Source organism: Mastomys coucha, unplaced genomic scaffold (assembly GCF_008632895.1).
Source record: "Mastomys coucha isolate ucsf_1 unplaced genomic scaffold, UCSF_Mcou_1 pScaffold15, whole genome shotgun sequence".
Taxonomy (NCBI): Eukaryota; Metazoa; Chordata; class Mammalia; order Rodentia; family Muridae; genus Mastomys; species Mastomys coucha.
This window is the reverse complement of record NW_022196897.1, coordinates 144,385,191-144,398,536: the sequence shown is the minus strand read 5'-3', so window position 1 is coordinate 144,398,536 and position 13,346 is coordinate 144,385,191. Positions and strand designations below refer to the sequence as shown.

Genomic DNA, 13,346 nt, shown 5'->3' with positions numbered 1-13,346 from the left:
GGGAAAGAGGGAGAGGGAGAGGGAGAAGGAGAGGGAGAGGGAGAGAGGGAGAGGGAGGGAGGGGAGAGAGAGGGAGAGAAAAAAGAAAGGGAGAGAGAGAAAGAAAAAAGGGGGGAGAGAGAAGAGGGGGAGGGGAGAGATGAAAAAAAAAAAATCCAGAACTCTCCCACAACATAAGGACTTTTCCCCTTCAAAAGTCCTAAGACAGAAAGCAAATTTGAGATGGAGTAAGATGCTAATTAAGGGTGACTTTATGTGCACATACAGTCTCTTAAGTTTTCTTTCAATGTTCTTCACACTTAAGTTTTGTGCTCATTTGGAATTTACTTCTACAAATGATGTAAGAAAGGTTGTCTTTCAGATGGGCAATTGGATTTGGCATCATCTATTCAAAACACATCCTTAGTGTCTTCTATCCCTCTGCCTCCTATAATCTTTCCACCTGCATAGATTCTTGAGCCCTGAGGAGAGGGTTTGATGAAGACATCCCATTTAGGACTGAGTGGCCCAAAGAGTCTCACTTTCTGTACACTGATCAGATGTGGGTGTTTCTCTCCAACTGTCAACAGCTTGTAAAGGAAAAACCAGTTTTCTCCAATGGAGTCTTACCAGGTATATAAACCACAGTGAGCAGTAGGCCTCATGTCCGAAACAAGAACAAACCCAACGACGCTTGTGTGGAATGGCTTGTCTCATACTGCTGTGACTAGGCATTTTTATGCTACTAGTCTTTTGCTTGTATGTTACAGTTTTAGATTTTGTGTTTTATAGGTTTTGGTTTTTTTATCTGTGTCTGTGTGTTTCTTAAGCTTTCTCATTTTGTTTTGACCTTTTATATTCTGATTTGTTTCCCTTTTTATTTGCCTGTTTGTTTTTCTAAAGAGAAAATGAAGGCATGGAGTTGGATGGGTCAGGAGATAAGGAATATCTAGGAGATGAGGGAGGGGAACCATAATCAGAATACATTGTATGAATTTTCAATTTAAAAAATCCTTATCTCATTAAATTGAAGTAGCATTTTTGTCATGTACTATGCCAATAACATGATTTAATTCCAGTAGCTTTATAAATCTTTTATAATTGCAAAGAACATCTCTATCATTCATTTTAAAGTATTTATTGGCTATTCTAGGCATTTGTTCTTTTACATAGAATGTGTGGGTTTTCTCTAATTTAAAAAAATGTATAAATAAAACTGGTTAGAAATCTCATTGAAGGGCTGGTGAGATGGCTCAGTAGTGTTAAGAGCCCCGACTGCTCTTCCTGAGGTCATGAGTTCAAATCCCAGCAGCCACATGGTGGCTCACAACCATCCATAATGAGAAACAAATAAAGAACCTATGGGCTGGAGTGAGCAAGAGAGAGAAAGGGAAGGGGTTTTTTAAATATATATATATATTACATATAAATAAAAAAGAAATCTCATTGAAATTGTCTACATACTATCCTGGGGATCAAACCCCAGGCCTCGCATATGTTAGGCAACTCCTCTACCACTAAGCCACAATTCCAGGTCTTGAAACTGCTTACAACATTGTGTCCCACAATCCCTGCCTCCAAGCTACAGCTTCAAAGAACTAGTGATAACTGCTCAAGCCTACCAATCTCGCCAACTCTCTAGAACTGTTTTTGCCTCTCTTATTGGTAATTTTAATCTGTATGATGAAGTTTCGCCCTTCAAAGTCCAGCCCAGATATTTCCTTTTTGCTAAAATTTTGATTCCAAAAACCAGCTCCTCCCTGTTCTGAGTGCCTATTGATCTGTTTATTATAAAGTTTCACATTCAATTATTCAATAGTTGTGCATAGGTTCCCCACCAGGAAATTTCAGTCTTCAGTAGAACTCTCAACTCCTTACATACATCACATATTAGATATTTGAGAATGTCAAGGTTTGCTGTACCAATGGGGAAAGAGAGTTTAGTAAATATTCCATTTATTTTACTAAAGTATGTCTTTTCTAGACAGAGTTTTTCTGTGTAATAGCCCTGGCTGTCCTGGACTCAATTTGTAGACCAGGCTGGCTTTGAACTCAGAGATCTGTCTACCTCTGCCTCCTGAGTGCTAGGACTAAAGGTGTGCGCCACCAATACCAGCTGAAATGAAAGCTTTAAGAAAGCAATTTTTTTTTATTTTCAAAAAGTTATACTAGCTATCAAATCCCATATACACATAAAAATTATCTATGACATTTTGGCTGGAAAAAAGCAATTTCCTGTGCCTTAACTTTAGAAACTGTGATTGAGTAGGTTTAGGCTAGAACATGAGGTCATCATTTTTTTAAGATTTATTTTTGTTTTATACCCATGGGTGTTTTGCCTGCATGTATGTCTATGCAGCTAGCATATACCCAAAGAGGGAAGAAAGCTCCAAGTGCTCTTAACCTGAGAGAGCTATCTCTTCAGTCCCTAAGCAGTTACTTGTCCCCTGTGTCTGAGCACCTAAAACTGTAAAAAAAAAAAAACCAAAAACAAAAGAAGCTCAAGGGAGAATAGCCTGTTTCACTGGTGTTGGGAATTAAACGTTATATGGGGGCTTGTCCTAGTTAATAGTAAGGGACCAGTGAACAGTAGCTATTAACCGGAGCAAAGTACATATCATAGTAACAACTAGGCAAACATGTACGACTTCAGATTAGAAAGATAAAAAGTAAGACGTACTATGAAAGATGAAAGTAATATTGTTACTGCAATTTAATACAATAAATTTATGCTAATCTTCATGTCAGAGAATTAACAAAAATGTCAGCATCCTGACTGCTTGTGACAATTCAGTCACTAACAGAAACACCAAATTGAGTCAGACCATGATTATGCACATCTTTAATCCCAGCCCTCCAGAGCAAGAAGGCTGTGAGTTTGGGGCCAGCCTGGTCTACAGATCGAGTTCCAAGATAGCCAGGACTACACAGTGAAATCCTAAATCAAAAAACAAACAAAAGAAAGAAAGAAATTACAAAGTTGACTCATTCAATAGTTATTAACCATCTATTACATACAATGGACAGTGTTAACACCAAGAAGATGCCTAAGAGATCCACATCCTGTTTTCAATTAGGTTACAGTTGAACACACAATAACTATGATGCAAATTAGGATATTAAGGTGCTAAATGCAAAAATTATAAGCAACCATAGCAATTCAGGGAAAAGACTACTCTTGATACAAAGAGAGTGAACTGAAAACCAGGTAGGTTCAGGGTACAAGAAGGATATGGAGCATACAAATTGGATACTGATTATAAGAAAACTGGGTAGATAGGAATGAGAGTAAGAAAGCACAACCATAAAAGAAAAGACAGTAATAACAGGGTATAGAGTATAATGGTACACACCTGTATTTCTAACACTTGAAAGACCAAGGCAAAGACAGCAAGTTCAAAGCTACCACAGGAAGATCCTTCTATTAAAAAAAAAATAGAAAGAAAGAAAAAGGGGGGGGGGGGGAGGCTGGCGAGATGGCTCAGCGGTTAAGAGCACTGACTGCTCTTCCAAAGGTCCTGAGTTCGGATCCCGACAACCACATGGTGGCTCACAACTACCCGTAGAGATCGAATGCCCTCTTCTGCTGCGTCTGAAGACAGCTACAGTGAATTAAGCCTGAGCGAGTGGGGCCAGCAGAGGTCCTGAGTCCAATTCTCAACAGCCACACACATGATGGCTCACGGCCATCTGTACAGCTACAGTGTACTCATACACATAAAAATAAATAAAATAGATCTTAAAAAAAAATAAGAAGAAAAACAAAAAATAAACAGGACTGGAGAAATGGCTCAGCAGTTAAAAACACCTACCACTCTTCCAAGGGACCCGAGTTCAAACCAAGCACCCATATTAAGCAAGTCACAACCGCTTGTAACTCAAGCTCCAAGAATCTGATATTGATACTCTCTTCTAGACTCCATGGGTACCTGCACAACTATGGCATATATACTCACAGACATACACAATGACTGACTGACAGACAGACAGACAGACAGATACACAAACACACACACAAAATTTTTCTAATGTTTTAAAACAAATCCACATCTGGAACAAGATGCTCAGAGTAGAAAGGGAAAAAGATTATACTGTAGACGGTAATAGGATTTTGTTTGAAAATGCTTTTAATCTCAGAGCTAGGAAAGTGAAGGTAGGTCTATCCATGTGAGTTCAGGCCAGCCTGGTCCACATAGTGAGTTCTAGGCTTGAAGTGAGACCTTGCCTCAAAAAAAAAATAAATACTTTTTTTTTCCATTAAGTAATTTTTAAAACGTAAGCAATGCCCAATTTTGAAGGGCTTTGAAAGGCAGGATTAGAGATTTATAATTAATTCAGTAAAAAGTGGAGGCAAGGCCTGTGAGATGACTCAGCAAGGCTAAGACCTAAATTCAACCCACAGGATTCACGTGGTAAAAAGAGAGAACAGAATCCTACAAGTTGTCCTCTACCCAAATATGCACAATGGCATACGCTCACTCACTTAAAAAATAAACGCAAAAAACTAGAGACAGACTGTGTCCACATGAACTAAAACTTTGCAACAAGAAAAAGTGCAAGTACATCCAACTGCAGGTATGGGATACAGAAAATTAAACCAGAAGCTACCCTTCAAGGAAGATATACCCTAGAGGCACAATCCATCTGCCCCTTCTGCAATCACAACACCAGCATTCCTGTACTGTGTTCCAGAAGAATTCTACACACCATATCTGTCAGAACTAATGGGTGGAATACAGAGACTGAATAATCATCTGGTAAGAAGTCAGTAAATCCACTTCCTAAATACTAATACAGAGATAGTCCAGGGGCTCAAGTGTGGGTTCAAGACTGTCACACACCTCTACACAGGATTAGGTATTAGAGTGAGCAGCTGTGGGGAGTTGTGCTAGAAGTAAATACTATAGGAACAGATAAAGTGCACCCTATTGATCACTAGCTTCCTTCTTAACTCCACATGAACCCTTTGCCAAGTATCTTCTCTAAAGGTTGCCACTGTATGACTTTGTGCTGCTTACCAGCTTACAGCTTGTAAGCACCCCATATGTAAGTTCAGTCTAAATGACAACAACCAAAAGAAGCAATACAGTGGTGACCCACAAAAGCTACAATCTAGTATTAGTCACATCAACTGACTCAAACACTAGTCATCATATGTGTTCTATACAGCAAACACAGTGAGTACCACAGTAATAACTATTCCCAAGGTGCTTCAAGTTAAACTATAAGGAACAATTGTTTGCAAACTTCTTGGAGTAAATCTAGATATTGGTTAGATCACTAAGCAAATATTACTAAACACCTGTATTATCAGGTTGTCCTAGAGTTTAGATATGTAGCTATAAACAGAACACAACGACTAAGACAAAGTTTTATAATAATTATGACAGAAATCAATGAGACATCATCACAAAATAGCATTTAATATGATCAATGATGTGATCAGCTACAAGGCAGCAGATTAGAACTACCAGAGATCTTGACTTGATAATAACGTGCCTTTGTGTAACTATAATTGACCAATTTCCACGAACTTTCAAAGGTTACTTCATTTTATTCCAACAACTACCTTAGGCTGTTTAAGTTAGAAAGACTCACTAGCCATTAGGAAAAGACACAAATAAGACTACCACTCATTCAGGGTCACATCAGGTTAACTGCAACATTGGGACAAGAAACTTTACCTCTTGCCTCAAGGGCCAATGCTTCTGACTCTGTGCCTCCCATATGACCTTGGACATGTCACTCTACGTTTACTTTCAGTCTCCCTGTCTCTAAAACAGGGTGCGCACCTTCAGTGCCTATCTAGAGAGACTTGGGAGAAGGATCAAATAAAACAGCCTAAGTCAACAACATACTTGAGGAAATAAATATAAAGGTACATGTTAAAACAGGGTAAAGGGTAGCAGTGTGCTTCATAAAGAAAGTATCACTGCATCTTAAGGCACAAGTGCACACAAATTCATCCATATAATGTTATGACAGAAGGAACCATGTTTCTTAATTCTGGTGGGGTCTTAATGACTCTACAAGACAAACATCCATCAAGATGGCACTTAAAAGAAAAAAAAAAGGATGGTGTCACCTATGCAATAGACTGTAACTGCTAAGGATCCTATCAAGCTCTTGAATTACAGAAGACAGACAAGTTCTGCCTGCAGTTCTTCCCAGAGATTAAAAAATAAAAAGAAAAAAAAAAAAAGATGGTTTTTGCTAGTCTATGAAAGAAAATGTAAATACACTCCTAGCCCCCAGCCAGAACTATCACAACTGTTCAGGACTGATATTCCCAGTGTCATGTCTACTGTCACAGGCAACTATAAATTTAGAACTCAGTTCCTTTACTGCATTTCAAGTATTTAGTAGGCACACAGAACTAGAACACAGTGTACTGGACTGATCAGACATGACAGGGATGCTTAAGGTACTATACTTTTCATTGTAATTCTAACTACAGAACTTCTGAAGTATAGAAGCTGTGTCTTACACTCAACACCTCCAGTTTCTATAACAAAATGCACGTCACATACCAAATATTCACTACCGTTCTAATCTTAAATACTTAAATACAGATTGTGCTGTTCAGCTTTCCCATCCCTAACCGCCTCTCAACAAAAGAGCATGTCACATGAGGAATAGCAGGGACAACATGGAAGAGAGCAGTCTAGATGGAAAAGGCCCATGTTTCCAGTCCTGAGTATCCTAGAAGCTTTAGGCACAATTTATCTATACAGAGTTTAAACTATGTAGACACTATTTCTAAAACATCTTGGGAAAAGGAGGTGAGAAAGGCTCTGACTATACAACTCAGGGTGGTCTCAAACTTTTCCCAATGCCCCTGCTTTATCAGAGATTATAGGTGTGAGCAGAACAGCCAGCTTAAAACCTTATCTTACATAAGAACCATTCATTCTGCCTAAAAGACCCTTGTACATGTCCAGAACAATACTGACGGGGCCCTCAATTCAGACAGAATTCTTGCCAAAGTCATGGTTGCTGTGACTACAGCTACTTTTGCTCACTAACTGAGCATGTGAACATTTCCACCCATACACTGCAAGTCAACTAAAAACTTTAACCTCAAGCTTTAAAAAACTGACTTTCTTCCATATGCCAAGACTAGAACTGAATACTCTGTATCTGATTAGAGAACAAGGCCAAGTTTCTTGAGAGGCTAAATTTAACACCTTTCATCTCATCACCTTCTCTATTAGCCTCAGCCTAAAAACCAAGTAGACCGTATATGAGTGAGACAAGAGAACCTTCCCCTAACAATATTACACTGTAAAAATTATTTATGAAATATGCATTTTTATTCGATCTACACACTTCACATTTAACTGAGGAGAACTATCCCATCTAGGCATGCTGGTACAGTCCTGCAATCCCAGCTACTTAGAAAGCTGAGCCAGGAGGACCAGAAGATCAAGGCCTGCTTAAGCTACAGACTAAGTTCAAGGTCAACTTAGGCAGCTTAGTATAGCCTTGTTTAAAAATAAAAATTATAGCCAGGTATGGTGGCACATGTCTTTAATCTCTCAGGAGGTAGAGACATACAAACCTTCATGAGTTCAAGATCATGGTCTACATAGCAATTTCTAGGGTTTTTTGCCAGGGCTACATAGTGAAATCCTACTCAGAAAAAATAATAAAATTTTAAATTTTTTAAAAATATATATATGTATATACACATACACACACACACACAATTGAGACACAGTGGTACAGCCCTTGTATAAGACAGGGGTAGGGAGAATCTTCATTTTCAACAAACTTCTTCATAATGACCTTATAATATTTAATCACCTTAATCTCATATGGCTTTAAGAATAACCAAGAACAAAAGACTATAGAGAATGGACTCAGTGGTCAAGAGCACTTATTGGCTGTTCTGGCAGAGCACCTACATTCAAGTTCCTACAACTGCATGGAAGCTCACAGCCCTCTGTAACTTCAGTTCCAGAGGTTCTGACACCTTCTTCTGGCCTCTGCACCAGACATCCAAGTAGTACACAAACATGCATGCCATCAAAATGCCCATACACGTAAAAATAAATTTTACCAAAAAAAGGGGGAGATACTAAAAACAGAAGCAACCTGAATTATTGCACTGACTTCCTTTAAAACGGATAAACGTGCAACAATGGCAGTTCAGACATTATGTAATAAACTACACCTAGTTTGTCAGTTGCTCTGATACAAAGCTTTACTGTCTTCCATCAGATGGGATGAACTATGACTGAGAAGTATCCCATCTGCTGTGTTGACACAAACTCACAAGGCAACAGTATTTACACAAGACTTCTTTTGGACAATGAGAAAAGACCACATGCAAAACCCCAATGGCAATAAAAAGTCTCTCACTATAGAACAGATCGTCTGATATGGAAGTTAACATTAAAATTTACCAATGTTTTTGTTTTGTTTGTTTTTGTGTGTTGATTGGTTGGGAGGAGGTTTTCTTGAGGCAAGTCTCTGTAGAGAGCCCAGGCTAACCTGTCACTAACTCACGGTGCAGAGCAGACTGACCTTGAACTCACAGAGATCCACCTGCTTCTACCTCCTGAGTGCAGGGATTAAAGGCGTGTGCCACCTCACCCAGCTAAACCAACCAAGGTTGCTGGAACATAGTCATAAGTAGTGCCTTGTCATGGATAAGAATTCAACATTTTATTCATCTGCTGAATAAATGAATAAACCTAAATAGAGTATTCCTAAGGAAAAAGGAAAAAACCTTTATGCTAAGAACATCAAATATCTTTTACAAAAATAGAAAACAGATGCCTCTGCAGCATGAGGTCTATGACATAAAGGGACTAAACATTGTATTCAAAAAAGGTCTGTCAGCCTCTATGTCAAAGTACTCCAAGAGAGACCAAGAAAGCATGGTCCCCACCATCAAAACCTTACAGAAGAGCTGGAAATACAACACAAAAAACTATGTGGTCAGCTACTCTACAGCACTCTGCCCAAGGTGGGCAGGGCTCAGGGGAGGCAGAGGGTCTTGAAGGGAATGTCGAGAGCTAGGCAACAGACAGAAATGATGCATATGAGAAAGTGTATGTATTTGGGTACAGTGCTGAGAAAACACGGGTAAAGAACAGTATATGCAAAAGTCCAGAGGCTAGAGAAACCATAGCCACGAGGGCTGTATATTAAGGAAAACTGCAAACCAACAGTTTTTGCAAGGGACGTATACATTTTTTAAAAGCTTAGCTGACTAAGAATCCATAATTAGGTCTCACCCTCAAGGGGCCTACCTACCAAAGGGTTGGTAGTCAGTGGACTAAGGAAAAGCTCTCTCTTAGCGAACAGCTACCGTCCTAGCACTCAGGAGGCTGAGGCAGAAAAAAATGTTGAGTTCCAGCAATAGAACAAGAGTGCGGGGGGTGGGGCGGTGTTAGGGGGAGGGAGTGACAATATGAATCTCTGCCAGTGGAATCTGTACTCTTAACAAGCATTCTCCTGCACACATAATCTGGAGAGACACTGTCGGACCTCTGAGATTACACGCTTTCACAGTTGCCAAACCTTACTATAGCCCAGAACCACTAGGGGGATCTCCGGAAAGACAAATACTAGGAAAATACTGGTATTTGTCTCCCCCTACCCTCTAGGAATGGTGGTTTAATTAGTTTGGGGTGCTATGGCACCAGGAATCTTTACAAAACTCCCCCAAGTGATTTTTACCGTGCATCAAAGTTGGAGATCCAATGACCTAATTAGTTAAGAACCTGGACTGGACTGTCAAGGCTGCGTGAGTTCAAATTACCCAGCTATATGACCTTGGGCACCAGAGGCGCCCGATCGCTCTGGGCCTCGGTTGCCTGGTCCATAGAATGGGGGAACAGTCCTGCCGTGCAGGGTGTTGAAGTTCCCCATCTGGCCCGGGCCTGGCGGACAGCAAGCGTTTGCGGAGGATGGCTGTTTACTCTCCTCCAAGCGTCACCGTGCCCCGGGCAGTAGCATCCTCAGCGGACCGCAGCCACTCCACCTGCCCCTCAGAGGACCGCATTCTCCCCGGAGTTGTCGCCGCCACTCCAGACCCGCCCCTCGTCCCCAGGCTGCCGGGGGAGCGCTTCGCCAGTCCGACCCTCCTGGGTTCGCTCACACCCGGCAGAATCCGCGGGCCAGGACTGCGCTCCCGCGCCCGGGGCGTCCACTTCAGAACCCAGGAATGCGCCTGCCAACGCTCGGCCCCGGGAGCAGCGGAGATAGAAAGAGCCCCTGCCTCAGTGGCTACTGAGGAAAAAAAAAAAAAAAAGCAAAAACAAAACACGGCGAGAGGGGAGGGTCCGGCCGCACCGCGCCGGCCGCCGCGTACCTGAGGCGACGGGCGGGGCCCGCATCGCTGGGCGGGCGCACCGCGGGCCGCACTCGGCCTGCCGCCTCACGCGACCCGCGCCATCCGGCCCGCGCCGCCACTGCCCCGGCCGGCCCTCCACCGGCAGTCAGTCCGTCCACCCGTCAGTGACTCTCACAGGGCGCCCAGGGGACGACGAACACCGGTCGCTTGGCCGGCCGGCTGGGCTCCGTTCAAGCAACTTCCGACTGCCAGGGGCGGTGGCGTCAAATAATTCCCCAGCCGAAGGGAGTACTGCGCCTGCGCGGCGCGGCTGGCCCGAGACTTCTGAAGGACCCGAGTGGGCAGCGTCAAATAAGTCTCGAAGCCTGGAGCCGGAAGCTGCGCGTGCGCAGCCGTCCCAGAGGGCCGCGCGAAGCGCGATTGCCCACACCGCCCCCTTTCGGGCTCCCAGTGGAGAGGGAGGAGTAAAGGGACAGAGTAGTTACCTCATCGCGGTGCCGGCTCTAGAAGCAATCTGGCTTCTACTTGTTCTTCGTGCAGAAGAGTAAGGGGCTTCTCTGTGAGAAGTTGGCTACCATTCAGACTAAAGGAATATCTCGCATCCCAGCGTTGTACCCCTTCTTTGCCGAGCCCCTTATTGCATGGGCGCAGCTTTATTATGGACAATGTCCTCGTCAGGCCTGGTGTGCTTTAAAAGGATGATTCAGAACCTGTCATCAAGGAGTTGAATCCGATCTAGGAAATAAGCTATTAATAGCGAGAGATACAAGTTCGAGCACCTGCAATGCACTGGACGTTTCGCAAACAGTATCACTGTCAATAATTTAGTTTCAACTTCCACGAAGAAAGTAACAACATTTGAGACATACTCCCCATGTGTTAGGCTGAGAGGAAAGAGGGATGGGGACAGCTTCATAGAGGGCCTGGCCTTGTGACTGACCTTGGAATTCAGAAGTGAAAGAATCAGGATGTTAGGTTGTGCAAAGAACGCGTTTGTGTGGAAAGCAGAGAAAATGGTGACCGTCGCCCTCAGAAGAGAGCATGAACCAAGTAGGAGTGAAGAAGAAAGTGGTGCCCTGGTAAAAGAGATAAAACAAGGATTTCTTTAGGACCACAACCTCACCTACAGGAAGAGGGCAAGGAGTGGGTAACAATGTGCCAGGACAGTGTGTGGACGAAACAATATAGTCCAATTAAACATAGTTTTTGATAAGTGCTTTAGCAAACTCAGTCATTATTCCAAGCCCTTCTCCCCTTTCCCATTTCTACACTACAGAGGCCAAAAAACAAAGCCCCTCCCCTGCTTGACAGTGTACCAATGAAACAAAGTTCTTGTCCATAAAGCATAAACCAAAGTTCCAAGGGAGACCTAGGATATGAAGAAGTGCTGGGAAATCTTGTGTCCTTCAACTTTCCCCTACTTCATGATTGGAACCATGGCATGATATAATGCCAGGAGCTGCGGCAGCCATTCTGAGACCTTGAGGAAAGCTCTACTAAAAATGTAAAGGCAAAGAAACCTGCCTCTTTACGACACACTAAGGAAACTGCATAAACTTGTACTCCTTTCCTGCTTTAAAGAGGATGGTGGATCTTACTTATACCACAATCGGTTGAGTTTTCTGTTACTTGCAACCACGTTCCTAACACTGTGAATATTGAACATCTATGGTAGATCAGACTGAGGGTTGAAGAGCAGCGGTGATGGGAATTGGAAAAGTGACAGACACAGAGGACTGGGGACCTTCTTAAAGCACATGGAACTTTGGTTGTAGCTTAGTTGGTGGAGTACTTGCCTGGTGTGTCTGAGGTCCTGGGTTTGATTCCCAGCACTATACAACCATACATAGTAGCATATTCATCCTTGAACTTGTTACACAGAGTGCTTTAGGCCAGCTTGGGCTACATAAGACCATGTCTCAAAAAAAAAAAAAAAAAAAGTGCTTGGAAAAGTGAAAATACCTCTAGCACCTCCACCTTGAGAGTTTAATTCATGGCAGACCTAGTTCTTTTAAGGGGAACTATGGGGAGGGAGATTTCCATTCCTTTTTAAATGAGGGAAAGAAGTTGTGCTCGGTTCCAACTTGAGGCATCTAGACTTTCTTATCATTTTTATTTCACACAAAAAAAAGAACTATTGTAAAAAAGAATAGAAGTAGAACACATAGAATTTTTAAAACTCCTAACTACCCAGCTAGGAAGTTTTCACATATATCTGTAGCTCAACTGCCATGGTAGATACATATGTGTACTGGGATTCTTTTCCACACTATAACATGTAATTTAATCATGTTTTAATATTCTTTTTATTGACACCTAGTAATTGGATGTACTATACATATTTATGAAGTCCAGTGTGGCATTTCAACATATACAAACAATGTATAGTTTGAAAAAAACATGTTTGAGCAATAAACACTAGACCAAGTGCTTTAATTTAGTGTCTTGTTACTGTGGTAAAATATTGACCAGCAGATAAGAGGAGAAAGGGTTTCTTTTACCTCATACTTCCAAGTTACAGTCCATCATTTGTGTGGACGTTGAGGCAGCAGGAACTTGATGAAGCCAGTCACATCAACAGTCAAGAGCAGATAGAAATGGCATGCAAGTTTACATTGTCTTCAAGTTCACTCTTACACAGTCCAAGACCCAAGCCTAGAGAATGGCACCACCTACAGTGGGCTGAGTCCTCCTGCATCAATTAATCAATACGATTCCCACAGGCCAATCCGATCTAGACAATCTGTCCTTGAGACTCTCCTCAGGTGACTCTGACTGTGACAAGTGGACAATCAAAACTGACCATCACACGGGGTAATTAGCATATCTATTGCATCAGACATTGTGTGTGCTGGCAGGGCTCAGTTGCTCTTCGATGGGTATATTGAAATATTTCATGAATTATTGTTAACCATGGTTATCCCACTATGCAAGGAAGAACGTAAGAAGTTACTCTTCCTATCCTATGCATCTCAGCACCATTAGTTGCCCTCTCTCCATCGGACCCTCCCATGCCTTCCTCTACCTTCAGGTTAACTTTCTTTTTTTTTTTTTTTTTTTT

The 13,346-nt window shown here is 42.0% G+C and overlaps 1 protein-coding gene across 7 annotated transcripts in view; it reads right to left on the bottom strand.

Annotated features, from left to right (window-relative positions):
- The window catches only part of Ralgapb (Ral GTPase activating protein non-catalytic beta subunit), a 95,578-nt gene extending 85,005 nt beyond the window's left edge, over positions 1–10,573 (bottom strand). For 5 of the 7 annotated variants that reach the window (XM_031372584.1, XM_031372586.1, XM_031372585.1 and 2 more), the window contains exon 1: positions 10,304–10,572. The gene's annotated coding sequence lies outside the window, so the exon portion shown is untranslated. Of the gene's footprint in view, positions 1–10,303 lie in introns of all 7 variants that reach the window. The other 2 variants (XM_031372583.1, XM_031372582.1) reach the window with 1 other exon arrangement.
- Between the last annotated feature and the right edge of the window lie 2,773 nt (positions 10,574–13,346).